This window comes from Pavona decussata, unplaced genomic scaffold, assembly GCF_977016875.1.
Source record: "Pavona decussata unplaced genomic scaffold, jaPavDecu1.1 SCAFFOLD_145, whole genome shotgun sequence".
Classification (NCBI taxonomy): domain Eukaryota; kingdom Metazoa; phylum Cnidaria; class Anthozoa; order Scleractinia; family Agariciidae; genus Pavona; species Pavona decussata.
In genome coordinates, this window is record NW_028145558.1 from 257529 (window position 1) to 274698 (window position 17170).

Consider the following 17170-nt stretch of genomic DNA (forward strand, 5'->3'; position numbering starts at 1 on the left):
CTTTTGTGTGAAACAATTGAGCAACCGTGTTACGTCATGAAATCCAATATGGCGGCGCCCGGGAAATTTAAAAGCGAAAATAAGCGATAATCATATCCCGTTTTGTCCGACATAGAAATATTATTTCCACGTTTTCCAACAAAATGTAAAACGTTGTAGTTTCAACAATTTAACATTAACTCATTTCAACAGTGGAGGTTTCCTTTAAGATAATTCTTACGAAATAAAAGTTGTCGTGAGAATTTTCTCTTACTTTCTGTGATTTTTCGTTACTGTGTATTATTTCAAGAAATGAAATAAAAATTATGTCCACGAGAAAGCTTCGATCCACCCAATTTACCCCACAATCGCTTACAATATTTGCTTTCAAAGATGAGTACATATGACCAGCTCTTACATGTCAGGTGGTAACAGAAGTTACATAGATAAAGCATAACTTAGAAAAACGTGTTACATAAAATGCATGAAGCATAGTCGACCTTATTAAAGATAACGTTTTGTTTAGTAGAGAAGCAAAATATGAAGCAGTATCGACCCAAATCAAAACTTTTCTTGCGTACTAGTTTTCACATGTTCTCGGCCGGGTCACTATTTTCTGTCCTCGAGTGGTGGGCGAGCTCGTATTTCTGACAATAAGTCATTTTTCTGTTGTAAATGCTTTTCAAGCTAAAAGTTTTTAAACATAAAGAGTAATGTATAATAGCTTAGTTAAAATAGCCAGGTAAGAAAGATGGGTAACGATGCTCGTTTAGGAGAAATCAACTATTTAGTAATAGGCCTTGTCACGGTTTTCGACGCCATTTTGACGGGTAGGTAGACAGGCTTGAAATAACAGTGTTTGTATGGAAATCCGATGTCAAATAACTTTCATAAAGCATCGCTTCTGAAAAATTCATGAATTGGAAACTTTTGGCACTAGGAAAACGATTTTAAGAACGAAATTGGAAAGATGTAGCTGTAACAAAAAGCGTCCAGTTGTGTTTTGAACTTTCCATACATTTCCCTGTATTTTTTTTCCGCGAATTATTTTGAGTAGCAGCTCACGGCTGGTTCGCTATACAGACAAATGTATGGAAAGTTCAAAACACGACTGAACGCTTTCTGTCACAGCTACATCCCTCCAATTTTGTTCTTAAAATCCTTTTCTTAGTGCCAAAAGTTTCCAATTCATGAATTTTTCAGAAGCGATGTTTTATGAAAATTATTTGACATCGGATTTCCATACAAACACTGTTATTTCAAGCCTGTTTGCCTACCCGTCAAAATGGCGTCGAAAACCGTGATAAGGCCTATTGGCTGGGCTTAGTATCAAGGAAAACGCACCATGTTTTCACCTGTGCGCGCTAAACGCGCGCTACTAACGTAAGAAATTATGCGCAAAAGGAATGCGCAATACAAAAATGGAATCATCTTAAACAAACTCGCACCACTTTCTCAGCCAATCAGATTTCAAACCAAAACCAATCGTGACTTTTACGATGACGCGCTCACACACGTTTTCTCGCCCGTCAAACAATTTGTATGCATTTGCTTCCAGTTCTGATTGGTTCATTGGGCTGTTTAGTTGTGATTGGCCAGAGTAATAACCTTGGTTTGGGTTTTACGACACAATTGAAGACTACTCTTATATCACTTGAATAGTTGAAATCCATTTTTGGACGATCGGATACGCTAAAATCAGTGGGTTTTTAATCATACTTGTCCACCACATACGATATTTTTTGCGGAATAAAAACCGAAAGTTTTGGGGGAAATGGATGACGCATTGGAGAGAGCACTCGCCTTTTGCCGGCCAATGTGTTCCGGGTTCGATGCTCGCCGTTGATGCCATATGTGGGTTGAGTTTGTTGTTGGTTTCGGCGTCCTTGCTCTCGAGGATTTCTCTCGGGGCTAGCCGGTTTTCCTCCCTCCAAAAAATACCAACACTACCAAATTTTTATTCGACTCTTGAGGGCTAACCTAATTAACACCCGTGTTAGGTTGGTGTTGCCCTCCCTTTAATTTTGTTATTCTTTTATTTACTTTATTTGCCGAAAATTAAGAAAAGTTCAGTGATTCTAACTGATTTTTTGGGTGAAAAAATTAGAAGTGATGCCTAATTTACGCAATACACAGAAACCATTCTTAAATTGGCTAACGCCTAACCAGGAATGACGTCATTTCACATTCATCAAGTAGTGCCCTGGAAATCAATGAGATTAATTCACAAAAAGAGAGGAGGGTAATTCTGTCCCTACTTTACTACTGTAAATGGTTATAGAGTTGTAAGGGGACGAATGTATCCAGGAGAGCAAGTAATGAACGTTCAGTGTAGTATGTAATATTTGCAAGTACAATCGGGCTATTTGGGCGTTTTTCGTCTTTCTCGGGGTTTTGGAGAAAGTGGAAAATCAACGATGGCGAATCAAAGATGGCGGCTATTCAGAACACACGACATTAATTCTCATCTAACCCTTTATTAATTGTAATTAGAACATTGTTTCCCTGCATGTTACTGTTACGTAGTACTCACTCAGACACTCAATAACCTACTTAGTCTTACTTACTCACTTACTGCTGGCAAATTAAGAAGTCAAAAGGATTAAAACGGCAACAAGCTAAGTGGAGGAAGCGGTTGTCAAAAGCTCTTCCCAGTTAACACAGGTTTTAAAAACTCAACTTTAGGGAGAATGTCAATATATTTGCTGTGGTGTAAGAAGATTCTGTGAATACCAGCGCTCTGGTAAGCTAAGACATATATATTTCACAAGCTTAAAATGCTGTAACTGACAGCTGGTCTTCAGTTATTTGTTGATGTTGGGAACAAGCACTATGCATTGCATGAAGTTCAATAGGATGGACACGACGTACATCCGAAGCCTTCTTACAAGTCAGCTGCTTGTACACCGCTGTCCTAAACTCTCGCATTCTTATGGCATAAATGAGAGGATTCACCAAAGAACACGCGTAATATAGCATAAGTACTGCATAACGAACGTGAATTTGATTCATTTCAGACAATTCATTCCACATGTTAAATGGAATGACAGCCCAAATAGCCCAGGGTAGAATTGTAAGTATAGACACAACAGTAACTATGAATAATGTTATTGACAGTTTTCTCTCTGATGCAACTGAGCGAGCATGAGTCTGGGGGGGAGAGCCACCCTTGATTTTCATTACAATAATAGCATAGGCGATTATGAGAACGAGGAGGGTGAGCACAATAAATGAGGTCCATAAGTAACTACTAGCTACCGCTATATACCGATAAAGAACAGAATCCACAGAGGCGATAACTAAAGCTATCAACCAACTGCAAAAGATGGTTTTAAAATAGACCCCTTCCCCAATTAAACAGCGGTGCCTCAAAGGATAAAGACTTGCATGCAGACGCTCTAAAGAAATTAAAGAAAGATTACAGAGGGACGATATGGGGAATATGCTGTAAAACATTGAAATAATAAATATTTGCCAACTGAATTCAGGATATATGTCCATCTCTTCATAGTACAGTTCCAAAGGTCCCGTGACTGCTCCCACCAGTAAATCAGCCACAGTCAGGTTTATTATCAGGTACGTAGCGCGCTTGCGTAAGTGGCGGTTTCTTGCAAAGGCGATCAAAGTAAAGGCGTTTATTATTGAAATCACAATGAATTCACTGACAAGCACTGCAAACCACATTGTTTCCTTGCGTAGAGAGAAATATTTTTCAGTCTCATTTGTAATCCTTCAGCAAGACTTGCAATGTTGTCCCTCTCTAGTCATCTTTTGGGGTTCGTTCCAAGCAAGCTAAGGGAAGAAAAATTTCTTTTAGTTTATGTCACTGTAGCATCAAACACGATCAAAATGTTATGTGATTTTTCTGTAGACGGTGTGTTCAATTCTCACTGTACGTTGTTTCATTTATTTCAGTTCCAACTAACAGATCGTCTCACTGCATGTGATAAGAAAGCTCTTTTGAATAATGGCCTGATGCCAGCCTTACGGCGATAGGCGCGATAGATGAATTAACTTCTGTGTAGGTGTATCAATCTTTGCTGAAAAGACAGCCAAAGCAAAGGTTTGGAATCTTTCTTTGCAGCTGAGGAATTATGGTAGTTTAAGTTTTAGACACATGAAGCTTCGGACTATTTTTTCCCACAATGGACATACGCAAATACTTAGAAACCAGAGCCATTGCTCAACTGTCATCATCACTCTATCGTCAGGTAAATAAAAAAATACAAGCGTGGTTATGAGGCTCATATTCAGCAGTTCAGAGACATTTTTGTTTGTTAATAGTTGCCGCATTTGCTGCTGAGATCCCGCTTTTACTAACAGGAATCGAAGATGAACTAGAATCTTTCTGGGAGTCACTTACCAGAGAACCGCAGAGATCGATTCGGCTTGCCTGCTTCGTTTGAATTTTTTCTTCTCAATAAAAAACTTTGTCAAAAAACCTTCAAACTCTTTTTTTTTTTCATTTTCAGGAAAATGGGTTTACTTTTTGTTCATTTTTCAAGAAGGCAAGACTTCCAAATTTCGTCATAAATTTTTAGCAAAAGCGGTTATCCTTTCAGCAATAAAGGTAATTCATCTCAAAATGCATTAGTCACCTGCCTGAAGATGAAAGTAGTATTCCCATTGGTTGTATGATAACTTCTACAAAGAGAAAATAGAGATTTTCACCCAGTGGGTCATCGTGTAGTGCCCGGTGACGAAAAAAAAAAACAAAACAAAAAATGCTCCACCAGATCCACATATTTTGCCTTTTAAAAACGTATTTCAGACTCTTTATGGTAGGAATACTTATCGGTAAACAATTAGAATACTAGTAAATATTTAGAGGTTTTTAAAAAGAGAAACAAGGCAAACAGTAAACCCACCGCTCAAAAGATGCTCCAAAGATATCTTCAAAATCATTAATAATTCATAAGCCCATTGACCTATCAAATGGTCGATAAAACATCGCGTGCAGTGGTTTTACAACCCGATAAAACCTCCTCCTTATTAGTATGCAGTGTTTTATGCTTTTCTCGTATGCTAATTTCCAACGTTCACAAAAGCATCATTGTTATGAACTCTCTTGACACACGCTTTTCCAGGAATGTTTTTAAAGCCGTTCGAAAAACTCGCAGCACGTGTTTTATCGGGTCTAAAACCACGAGGCGCAAATCCCCATAACACACTGCTGCCGGTCTTAAACAATACATAAAGGCCGGGTAATGATCAAAGAAGCGGCCGTTTTCGCCCACAACACCGAGCGCCCGTTAACAATTCTTTATTATTCCACTATTATGTCATTTCACCAAAGAAGGTCAAGAGAACGCGCAAAATACAAGACCGTAATACACTGTCACGGTAGTGTCCCGGTTTGACCGGTTATTAAACAACAGAGCGAAAACGGGCAACGACATTTCACTGGCTTTCTGTGTTGTTTACGTCATTCGCACGCGCCATATACTGATAGACAGTTGGATGGACAGATAATGCGGGCGTGTGAGGCTCGCGCTCGTGCTTCGCGCGCGCGAATCCACGCTTACGGCGCTTCGCGCCTTTGTATAAAGAGAAAAAACGACTGTTTTGGAGTTTACTCTTACCAGAAAAGAGAAAACAAAAACAAAATCTTTTCGTAGTAGAATAATAAATCTCTTACTCGATGGTTTTACATATAATGCGCGCAGAAATTTTGCTCATTGCTCGTATTTTTCGTCGCCCCTTCCGGGCTGGAAAAATACTACGCAACCCGCAACATATCCGCGCGTATTATAAGTAAAACCATCGAATAATATGTATTTATTATGATGGATGGGCTTTGTGTATTGTCTTGTATGAAGCCTAATCATCCCGGCGCGCTGTACGATAAAATGCATTTCAATGCCGGTTCTTAAACGCTAAAGCAAATAACTCAAAGATATTTGAAACATACATTGGTTAAAAATTCAGTGGCTTGGTGTTTATGTATCAACTCATCATGAAGTCTTCTATGATATTGTTCTCGGACGTTCGGTTACTTCTTTACGCCAAATGATCCACGCGTTTTCGAAATGTGTGTGTATATCAGCTTGCAAACGGGGGTTTAGGTTAATCTATCTTCATTTCATCAGTTGAAATGTAAATCCAACTTCAAATTCTCCGTTATGTATTTGTTATTGATATGAGACTGACAATAAAAGTTGGGAAGTTTACACGTAGTGTTAGCTCCTTTGATTAAAAGCTGCCAATTAATTTATATTCTCATTCTTTAACAACTTATCTTTCCATGATAGTCAAAGTAAATTTACTTGGGTAAGAATAAAAAGCGATCTACCAAGCTCATGATCCGAACACCAGTTTTGTTTATCAAAAGACCTCGTCGTTTTTTATTTCTTTATCGTACGTTCAACTTATGCTTTGTTCATGTTTTAACATTTTTACTCACCTCTTTTAATCAACAGGTTCAACGTTACGTTGCGTCGGTTTGATCTGCTGCAAAATTTTTTTCTTGCCAAAAAGACAGTCTCAGTTCAGATAAAATTAGTCATGAAACTGGTCAGGTGCAATAGGAAAGGGTCAAATCATCCGTTTGGTAAAATGATGAATTCAGACCCGTCAATTTTCAGTGTTTTGACATGAATACATGAGATGAGTAGAGAATTCATTAATATGAATATATAGAAACAATTGGTAGCAAATGGGAGAACGTCTTCACCTATAATCGCTACTAACACCAGACCTCAGATCAAGTTAATTGTTACAGTTGGTTAATTTATTTCTCTTAAGGTATACTGTTATTTTTTCCCCGCAAGTCTGTTGTTTAGTGCAACTTGACAACTGCTTTCCATTTCTTTATGACATTGCAACCATCTAATGAGACTCTCGAAATGGTTCTGTTTATCCATCAGACAGGTGGCGGTTTTTGTGAATCATCTAACATCTCGGTGTCTCACGCGCATTCACTGACACTTTTGAATTGAGGGACAAATGTGAATGGAGCAAACTACAGCTGCAGTGTTTATATAGGAAATCGATGACAGATGATTGACTTTAGAGATATTCAAATTTAGTGAACTTACTGCAGCTAAACGATTTCGATGGTTAATTACGGTAGAAGCGCGAGTTGGGTGGGAAAGTGGGCAATCGAGATGTTCCATCCATCCACCCATCCGTTCATCCGTTCGTTCGTTCGTTCGTTCTTTCGTTCGTCCGTCCGTCCGTCCGTCCGTCCGTCCGTCCGTCCGTCCGTTCGTCCGTTCGTTCGTTCGTTCGTTCATTCATTCATTCATTCATTCATTCATTCATTCATTCATTCATTCATTCATTCATTCATTCATTCATTCATTCTTTTTTCACATTGCATGTAAAAATTGATGAAAGCAGAAAAAAATAAAACATTTCAACCGCTAAAGTTTATCCGTCAAAGTCCTTAGTTTCCTCCAGATTATCATCGATCATAGCAATGCCCATTTTTTCCTCACTGTTCATGTCGTGTTCATGTTTTACCTAAAACGTTTTGAAAGGAAAAATTTTAGAGTGGAACGCCAAAGAAATTTCCAAACAATCTGACCAAGGGGTGGATATTCTACACTACTGATGTCTATACAAAATTGTCCGTGATGAAGCCAATACATGCCAAATGCATGGCTAATTGGTTTATAACACCACCTAAGGAACAAAACGGAGACAATAAGAAAAGGTTTTGAGTTGGCTGAAGTCGAGGAAGAAATTAACGCGGAAATTGAAGCTGAAGATCCCTTTGAGGATTGGATTAATGCAGGGAACGTTCATTTTCAGTACTGCTTGGTTGTCCAAATTCCTGACTATGTTAAATCAAAAGACTTCTTGTCGCAGACTTGTTTAAATCAGTAATAAGAAATCTTTTTAAACTGAGAAATGAAAATCCGAGTTGAGAGTCAACGGGAGATATTAAAATGTTGCCTATTTAATTTTGGAAGATCAAGGAAAGCTGCTTAAGGACGGTGTCTACTAACACAGAAGTATTTTTGCGCGGTTTATGACTATGCAAGAAAAGCAGATCTTAGCATAGGCTACTGGAATGCAGAAAGAAAATTGGGGTTAACCACGCATTTTTCTGAGATAATTAAAAAAAAGCAGTTAAATGTAAATACAAAGCAATGTATGGCGTTTTTTTACCCATATTGAAGCTTTATTATCTCTGGAAAATGCATGGTTACCCCCAATTTTCGTTTTGGATACCAGAAGTACTTGATAAGTTCTGCTTTCTCCGTGTAGTTTTAAACCGCGCAAAAGTATCCCTATACTAGCAGGCACCATCCATAGGAAACTCGAGTATCTCGAGATGCGCAGGACGTATGCGCAGTAACAGAAGTAGCCACAGTCCTTAAGTCAGGGCGCTTAGTGTATCACTTCTACCCTCTAAGCGTGCATACTCAAAGGTGGGGGAGGGGGAGGGGGAGGGCGGGAGGCTTGTTAGCCAGAGGGTCGATTAATCAAATCATTCACGTGAATATTTTTTTTTTAATTTTTTTTTTATTTTATTATTATTTTTTTTTTATTGTTTGCAAAATCACATTACTTACATTACTTACAGTACGGGCTAAATATATCACTAGACAATACAGTATTCTACCTACAATACATGCTTACTGGTTACTTACGCTACTGAACAAAACAGGACTCTACTTACAATTTAATACAGATAGCCTTAAACATAACAGTAACTAGATTACTTACAAACTGTGGGTTGCACGCTTCTAAAAAAAAAAAAAACAGGAAAGCAGTAAGAAAAGGATGAAATTTTGTCACTGGAAGAAAAAAAAAAAATTGTGCGTTTTCGTTAATTTAAATTAATTTTAAATTTCCCATTTTTCAACTTTTCATTGTAAGATTAGCGCTGACTTCAATTCTAGAATATTTGGAGGTTTTTCTAACATTTTACATGAGTAGTAATATTTCTGAGTTTGTACAGTAAGGATCTGGAATTTCCGCATTAATTTTGAGTTAGTACTCGGGGGTGGATCATAGTCTTTAAATAGGTACTGTTGTTTAGATGGAGTAAAATTTACTTTGTGCTTATTATTAAACCATGTTAAGGCTTCTTGAAAGAGTTTTTGGCCTGCAGGGCACTCCAGAAATGCATGTTCCAAGGAATCAGCTGAATTACAGAAAAAACACTCCTCATTATCTGCTATTTTAAATCGTTTGAGCTCTTTTTTGGTCACTAAAATACGGTGTAACATTTTAAAGGAGAATTGTCTCAGTTTGTTGTTAGTAGAGAGGCGAGGTATATTTTGGAATAATTTTTGCCATTTACATTCTATATCGGGGTATTGTCTGGCCCAAGTTTTTATGGCTGTTGGTGTAACTTCTGCTTTTTCTTGAAAGAGATGATAATAGTCTTTACATTTCATTTTTGAAAGTTTAATCGATTTGTCCCTAGATAAGTCAAATGTATCACAATCATCGAGAATAAAGTTCATAGGTCTGGGTGTAGAAGCTGCCTTTGATTTGAGGTTTGCTGGAATTGATGCCAGGATTTGAAAATAGTTTAGAAAATTAATTTTTATTTTGTACTTGCGATTAAATTCTTCATAAGTTAGGAATTTTCCATTTTCATTCAGAATGTCTTGAATGTAGTAAATTCCATTTTCGGTCCAACTTTTCCAGAACAGCGATTTACCTTCAATAGTTATGTCTTGATTGATTCACGTGAATATAAATTCTTGTCACATCTCATAGAGATCGAGCCACCTTAACCCTATCAAAACCAAGCCTTTACCCCCGTCTTCTGAGGCCAGTGGAAGGGGTTCCTAGGGGTCCTCCTTCTTCTCTGGGAATGGGGTTGGCGGAGGGAGGATTCCGCCCCTCGCGCATAAAGCTATGCCAACGAAACTTTGAGGAAGTACTTGCATGTACATATTTGCAAGTTTTATGTGTTTTATAGAAATAATATGAATGTTTTTGGAATCAATATTTATTTTAAAAAAAGGAGCGATGACGCCATTATTGCAGATAACGGCCATCTTTGATTTCTAGATTTCTCCGATACTTTAGAAAACCACCAAGACTGACCATAAAGTAATAAAAAAAACACAATAGAACAACACAAATATGATCTAAAACATGAAAAGCAACGTAACAAGTTTATTAAAAACAGGAAGTCTGTTCAGTTTGCTCTTCCGGGGGGCACAATGTTTCAGGACTCATTACAACTTTTACTCTCCCCCATGCGCAATCACGTCACAATTTTTTTTAAAAGAACCACGTGCTTACTTTTGTTACTGCGCATACGTTCTGCGCATCTCGAGATACTCAGATTTCAATAAAATCTGCAATTTCACAGCGACAAACCAATGAGTGGTGCCGGATCATTTGTAGACCTGGATCAGCAAAATTATCTCAAATACAAAATATTAACGGCAGACTGATCCCAACGGCGGAGGTGACGAGCTTGATAGAACAAACAACAAAAGCTAGAATAACTGAAATATATTTGTTTTTTTAAAAAAACAAATTTTTGCCCGATATGTCGGTTTGCAATACAAACCTTCCTCGGGGGCTGAACGAAAAAGAAAAGTGAAAAACATAAAAGGATCGTTACAAAGAAGATTTTAAAAAATATAAAACGCATTTTATATTTTAAATCTTCTTTGTAACAATCCTTTTATGTTTTTCACTTTTCTTTTTCGTTCAGCCCCCGAGGAAGGTTTGTATTGCAAACCGAAATATCGGGCAAAAATTTTTTTTTTTTTAAAAACAAATATATTTCAGTTATTCTAACTTTTGCCGTTTGTTCTATCAAGCTCGTCACCTCCGCCGTTGGGATCAGTCTGCCGTTAATATTTTGTACTCAGATTTCCTATGGGTAGTGGCTACTAATACAGGGATATTTTTTGCGCGGTTTATAACTATGTGAAGAAAGAAGAACTTAGCAAGTGCTCTTGATATCTAAAAAGAAAATTGGGGGTAACCATGCATTTTTTAGAGATAAGAAAGCTTCAATTTGGAAAAAAAAACGCCATGCATTGCTTTGTATTTAACTGCATTTTGAATAATTGTTGCTTAATTATCTCTAAAAAATGCGTAGTTACCCCAATTTTCTTTTCGGATTCCAATAGCCCTTGCTAAGGTCTGCTTTTCCCACATAGTCATAAACAACGCAAAAATACTTCTGTATTAGAAGGCACCGTCCGACTGACTCTCCAAGGGTACCCAATGATTTATTTAAGTGGATATCTGTTGGGATAGCCTTAATTGTCTCAGAAATTCGAGTTTATTCGTGGATCGAGAAAATCTACAAGTTTCTTCGGCAAAAGGTCAACTCGGAATTTCTAACACTGGAAAACTAATTCTTTTCGTTTTCTCAAGGGCAAACGTGTCGTTAAAAATGCGAAATAAGGTCAGCTAGCATTTTCGTGAAACCAACAAGAGCTAGTTGATTTGGAGGATAAAATTCCACTTCCTAAAACTTTATGCAACTTAAATTTTCAGCTAAAGCTTTCGAACAGATCAATCTGTATTGGCTTAAAGAAATTTGCCTTTAAAGGGGCATAAAAATGATCTAGGAACACACCTGAAACGATATTTTAGGGATTTTGCTTAAATTTTCTCCTAAGGGAATAGACCCTTCTCCAAAAGGGCGGCCGAAAATTCAAATAAGTTAAAATTAAAAACGTATACCAGCACTAGAAAGAGCACTTTTACTTTAGTAACCCTGCAACGTTTGAGCATATCAGGTTTAATATCAACTGAGAAAATGTAAGTTGAAAAATGAAAAATTTACAGACGTTTGTATGACTGGGGGTATGTCGTATACCCCCAGTCATACAACCGTCTGTAAATCTGTCTTCAGTTTCAGTTTTGTCAAATTTCATCTTACATTTCCTAAGCTGATATAATACCTGATATGCTGAAACTTTGCAAGGTTACTAAAGTAAAGGGCTCTTTCCAGTGCTGGTATCAGTTTTTCATTCAGTTCAATTTTAACTCATTCAAATTTGTTGCGCGCCGCCATTTTGGAGAAGGGTCTATTGAAGCGCCCGAGTCTAAGACTTCGCTTTCACTAGCGAGTTATGCTTAGGCATAATGCATTTAGTGATTTCCAGCAGTGCCAACAAATGCCCCATGCCCGCGGATGGGCCAAACGAACTGTTCAAATACCCCACGGCAAAGTTGATTTTTCTTCGTTACATTTCTGTGCTTCCCTTCATTCTAATGGAAGCTGTTTAGACCAAACTAAGTCTCAGATAAGTATTATTTGTCAATTTCGCAGTGACCGTTCGTTCTGTGGATCTGCCATCTCATTTACGTCCTCTTCACAATTTTATTGTCTTTGCTGATGAACGTATCATTGAAACAAAGAAACAGTGCTATGCGGTGAGAATCACGGGTTGGCCAAATGCCCCCCCCCCCCCCCCCCCTCGCCCCAACCTCCGGGACGCACAATGCTGAAAACTTCTCCACTAATTTCTGGGGGACGGGGTGGGGGGTGGGCACTGCCAGAATTCACTGATCCACAAGCAGAAGCACACAATTTTACGTCAAGTGAAACACAATAACAATATAGTCTTTATATTGGCCCAGTTAGTCGGGTGCCCATCGATCATCCTTGTCCGGTCAACTTTTACCGAGCGCTTTTATGTGGAAAAGCTGTTTCGGTTGACCGAGCTCTACTTAGTTATTCATTGGCCCTGCTTAATAATTTATAACTCCAACGTGTCTCTTTGTTTAATAGAACACGTTTTTAAGGCTAAACCGGACGTAAATTGGCGAATTATGGTCGTTAAAATCAAATATTGTCTTCAAAATTTTGCCCGGGTGACAAAATTATGCTGGAATTCTGCTCGGTACAATACTACTTGGTATTCATTGTGTGGTAAAATGTAATACATCTTGTAATATACCCGTTGGTCATTTTGGGCACCTAGGCGAGGCAACCTCGTTCCCAGGAAGTTGTAGCTGATGCAGGTGATGCAGTCTCCTTTCAGCTAAAGATTTGGATTTGTCTTGAATTTATCAATAATTTTCTTATTTTCTACCAACTGGTTTGTATATTGCTTTGTTTTACCTTCTTTTTCGTGTATTCTGCTCGAAAATGTGGTATTATACCGCTGCCATAGGTTCGAAATTCTGGTGGCATAATTTATCCAAGCGTAGTCACGTGAGTAGAATCGAAAAGTTGTGAGACATCTGTAAAGTATCGATATAAAAGCGGCCGATGATATCGAATATTGGTATCGATATTCAGCTGCACTTTCCCGCACTTGAAAGCTGTACACAGCTGATTTCTACTTCAAAGTCTGTCGATGATCGTACGACAAACTGAAGTGGGTAAACGTGTAAAGAGACGAAATAATGTACTGTGCTAAAATATGGTTCGTCGGCGAAGACTCGAACCATACTGAGCAGTACTTTCCTGTGGTGCTGAACAAGGTGGTTCTACCTTTTGAGTCTGTGGATGAAATTCTAAAGTGTGACCATTCAAATGAAAGCTACTGAGCAGTACTTTCCCGTGGCGCTGTTTGTGCTGTACAAGAGGGTTCTAACGTTTGAGTCTGTGGATGAAATCCTAAAGTGTGACCATTCAAATGAAAGCTATTGAGCAGCACTTTCCTGTGGTGCTGTTTATTATGCTGTACAACGTGGTTCTAACTCTTGAGTCTGTGGATAAAATTCTCAAGCGGGCCATTCATATGAAGGCTGCAGAGCAGTACTTTTCTGTGGTGCTGCTTAATTCTTACGAGAAGGAGATTTTTTTTAAGACTTGTCACCATTGACATTAGTCTGTCAGCAGGAAAAATTGCAATAGGTCACAACGGGAAGAAATCACCTCAAAGTATTCATAATTTTGTCAGTAATTGTTTATTTTTGTCAAGGTACTAGTATTTGCTCAGTTCCGGATATAAATAAAACCTAAGGCTCATGCTTGCACAACGTAAACTAAAATATTATGCTCATCAACAATCCGCTAACTACTACATAATCTGTCTCCTTGGTAACCATCATGACGAACTGTCACGCAACACTTCCCCCCAAAATCAAGTATGACTATTATTGCACCATTCTCCCAGTCCCAAATCTATTTAATTAGTTGTCACACAGCTTACAAATTATCCTTAGTTGTCACACAACACCACCCAAAAGCATTGCGTGACAGCCAGTTAACAGCTGCCAGGGAGAGTACGCTAATCAACCAGGGATGTAGCTAAGAAAAAACTCAGCAGCTTCATTTGCACTGCGCACCTATAAAATTAGCCTCAAGTATTGCATCCCGTTAAATTTCAGCCGGTGATAAGATCTTTTTCAGACAGTGAAATTTGCCGGTAGTAGCGACATCCCTGTTCACCACAATAAATAATTTGACATAAATAATCAAAGTGTTTTTAAATAAACAAAATGCAAACTCCACTAACTCTCCACTTGATTCCCTTAGAAATTAGATGACAACCAGTTTTTCTATGACGCAATAAATCCAAAATGATATTCTGATAACCACATTATACATAAATATCATCAGAAGAAAATAGCCTAGAAGCTATAGGCACACTGTAAATTCCTAAAGCTCAAAACTAAGCTCATGATTTTTACCAGACCACAGAAATTTCCATGCTCTTATTTGAAAGGTAAAGTCACACTTCGCTTGACCCTAAGACTATGTTCACACTTGTTTCCCAAGCACGCTGCTTGAGTACGATTCTCTCTGGGCACTTCTGTGAACGCACCCTTTCATCAATTATCCACACCAGAATTTGGGCACGGTGTATGGCCCAAGTACAAGGTTGAGACCTTGCATTTGGGCACTGAAGTATAACAGTTCCCTATGTAGATGCATTTAAAATTTGTAGCATGAAGCAACTAGGAGTATTGAATGATACTCCCTGGATAGGATGCTAGTCCACTGTCTCTTGTCGCATTTTTAAAAAGCTACAATTGAGAGTTATAGACTTCTAGGTTATTTGCTTCTGACATCGCACATTACGCACATACTGGCATTGCAAACAACTGTCTGTTTTAAGCAGAGTATGCAAGGAGTTAAAGATAATCAAACTTTGGTTACTTGCACTGCTGTAATTAAGCTAATAAATCTGTTTATTAAAATTTAACATCTTGGAAAATTCATATTCACAATGCACAGATTATTTGGTATCTAAATCATAATAAATATAATTAATAATTTGATAAAAACATGCAGTGTATCACGACTGTAACATTAAAATTATTGCAGCAAGATTACATGTACAGCTAACTAAAAAAAGCAACATTTATGAAATTGCCACTGATATATTTTTACCTTCTCAAAATGTAATATTATACAACTATACAACCAAAAATTTGATTCAATAATAAGATTGACAGAGCTGACAAAATCCAAACAGAATTTAAAGATTTTGATCAGTTTCTGAATTAATGCAATTTACATTTATATTAATTAATAAATGTTGCACGTATGGGGTCAAACTTCAATGCTTAGAAAAGGCAACAGTGCTAATTTAAAACCATATCTGATATTTAACAGAGGTTAGGCATTTATTTGAATTAAATTCAAAGCAAGAAAAACTAATGAAATCAAGTCATCTTCTTCCAGCAGAAGAATTTAAGAAATTCAAAAGAAATAAACTGATTTTATGCCTAAAAAAATTTTTCCTTTAACTTGCCCATTGCAACTAGGCTACTGTTCTTCTAGTTAAGAATGTGAACTTATCTAAGTCACAAAAGGAATAAATTATGATAATAAACAACATTGTCATATCATAAATACCCATTTCAGTTCAAAGCATGAAAATGTGTCTGCTACATGAAATTTTGAGTTAGTGCATGTCTTTTACTTCAATAAAAATCCAAATTTTTACTACAATTAAAATAAATACAGTTCTGCAGTTTAAAAGACTCAGCAAAGTATTTGGTTAATTTCATGCAAGTACTTTTTTGAGAAGAAATAGTAGTTTAATTATATATTGTATGCTGAAAAAAAAAATACTTGTCCAATTCTACAGAGTCTAATAGTGTAGTTTGGAATTGAAAACTGAGTTATATTAAATCGTTAGGCTCATTAAAGCCATGTCCGACACAGGTGGACAAGTTTAAGTTATTTTCAAAATCACAGAATCGAAAGAAAAATAATTAAATTATCTGAATTAACTTTCAAAAAGACAGACTCAAAATATGACTGCATGAATGTGATTTGTAAACAGGAGAATGAAATATTAATTAGTACTGTAAAATATTAAATATGCATCTTAATTTTTGCACCATAAATAGAATGAAATAAATAAACTTGACATACATAATCTTAGTATTTATTACTATAATACTGCGTAGTTAGTGTCCTATCTGGGGTGGCAAAATCAGATAATTTTTATGAGAAATTTACATGTCATTAGAGTTATATGAATTTACATAAATTCACATAAATTTACATCTAATTTCTGAATATATTTGCATAACAAATGAAGTGCTTCTTAAAATCAGTGTGGCTGAAAAACACGAAGGTGGAGCCTGGATAGAACACTGGTATCTATAATTAGCTTTTCATCATAACGAAATGAAATAGCGAAAAATAAACGAGCTTTGTCGCTATATCTTGAACACTGCAAAATTAAATAGTCTAATTCACGTACCTTGACATATAAATGACTATTATGATTAGTACTTTTAATTTACTCTGGATGGGTTACTGGGACATGCACCTTCAAAATTTTTGTTTCAAACTTCATGTTAGTTAAGTTCACTCTTCCCCCCTTTAAAGTCAAACCTTGTGTTACATGAGGCTGTTGTAACTTTTGAGTCTGTGAATGAAATCCTAAAGTGCAACCATTCAAATGAAAGCTACTGAGCAGTACTTTCCTGTGGTGCTGTACAAGAAGGTTTTAATCGCTGAGTCTGTGGATGAAATCCTGAAGTATGATCATTCAAACGCAAGCTAATGAGCCTTTTATTTGCTTAATTTGCAACAGGGCACCCAAGGCCAAGGGTTGACTTAAAAAGATCCTATCTACTGATGCAGGAAGACTGGTTATAGTATCCAAACATCTTTTCCACAACTACGTGTACATGCAGACAACAAAACCAATCTCGACTCCATTCCTTTTGTACAAACATATTGTCAATGTATCTTAAAAAGAAACCCTTTCCTCAAAAGATTTTGTCTCTGGAAAGATTTAAATATCAATCCACCTTGACTCTCTGTAGTCAAGAACACTCAATAAATTATGTTGCCTTGAAGGCTAAATACATGTATTTCAAGGAACCT

At 37.1% G+C, this 17170-nt stretch overlaps 2 long non-coding RNA genes across 2 annotated transcripts in view; both read left to right on the forward strand.

The window, feature by feature from the left end:
* Nucleotides 1-17170, forward strand: part of LOC146466299 (uncharacterized) — a 246582-nt gene that overhangs the window by 50576 nt on the left and 178836 nt on the right. The gene's annotated exons all lie outside the window — the stretch shown is intronic.
* On the forward strand, nucleotides 2451-4543 carry LOC146466302 (uncharacterized). The gene is made up of 4 exons (XR_014868066.1): nucleotides 2451-2722; nucleotides 2997-3052; nucleotides 3491-3555; nucleotides 3895-4543. It is a non-coding gene; the product is annotated as an uncharacterized LOC146466302 (long non-coding RNA).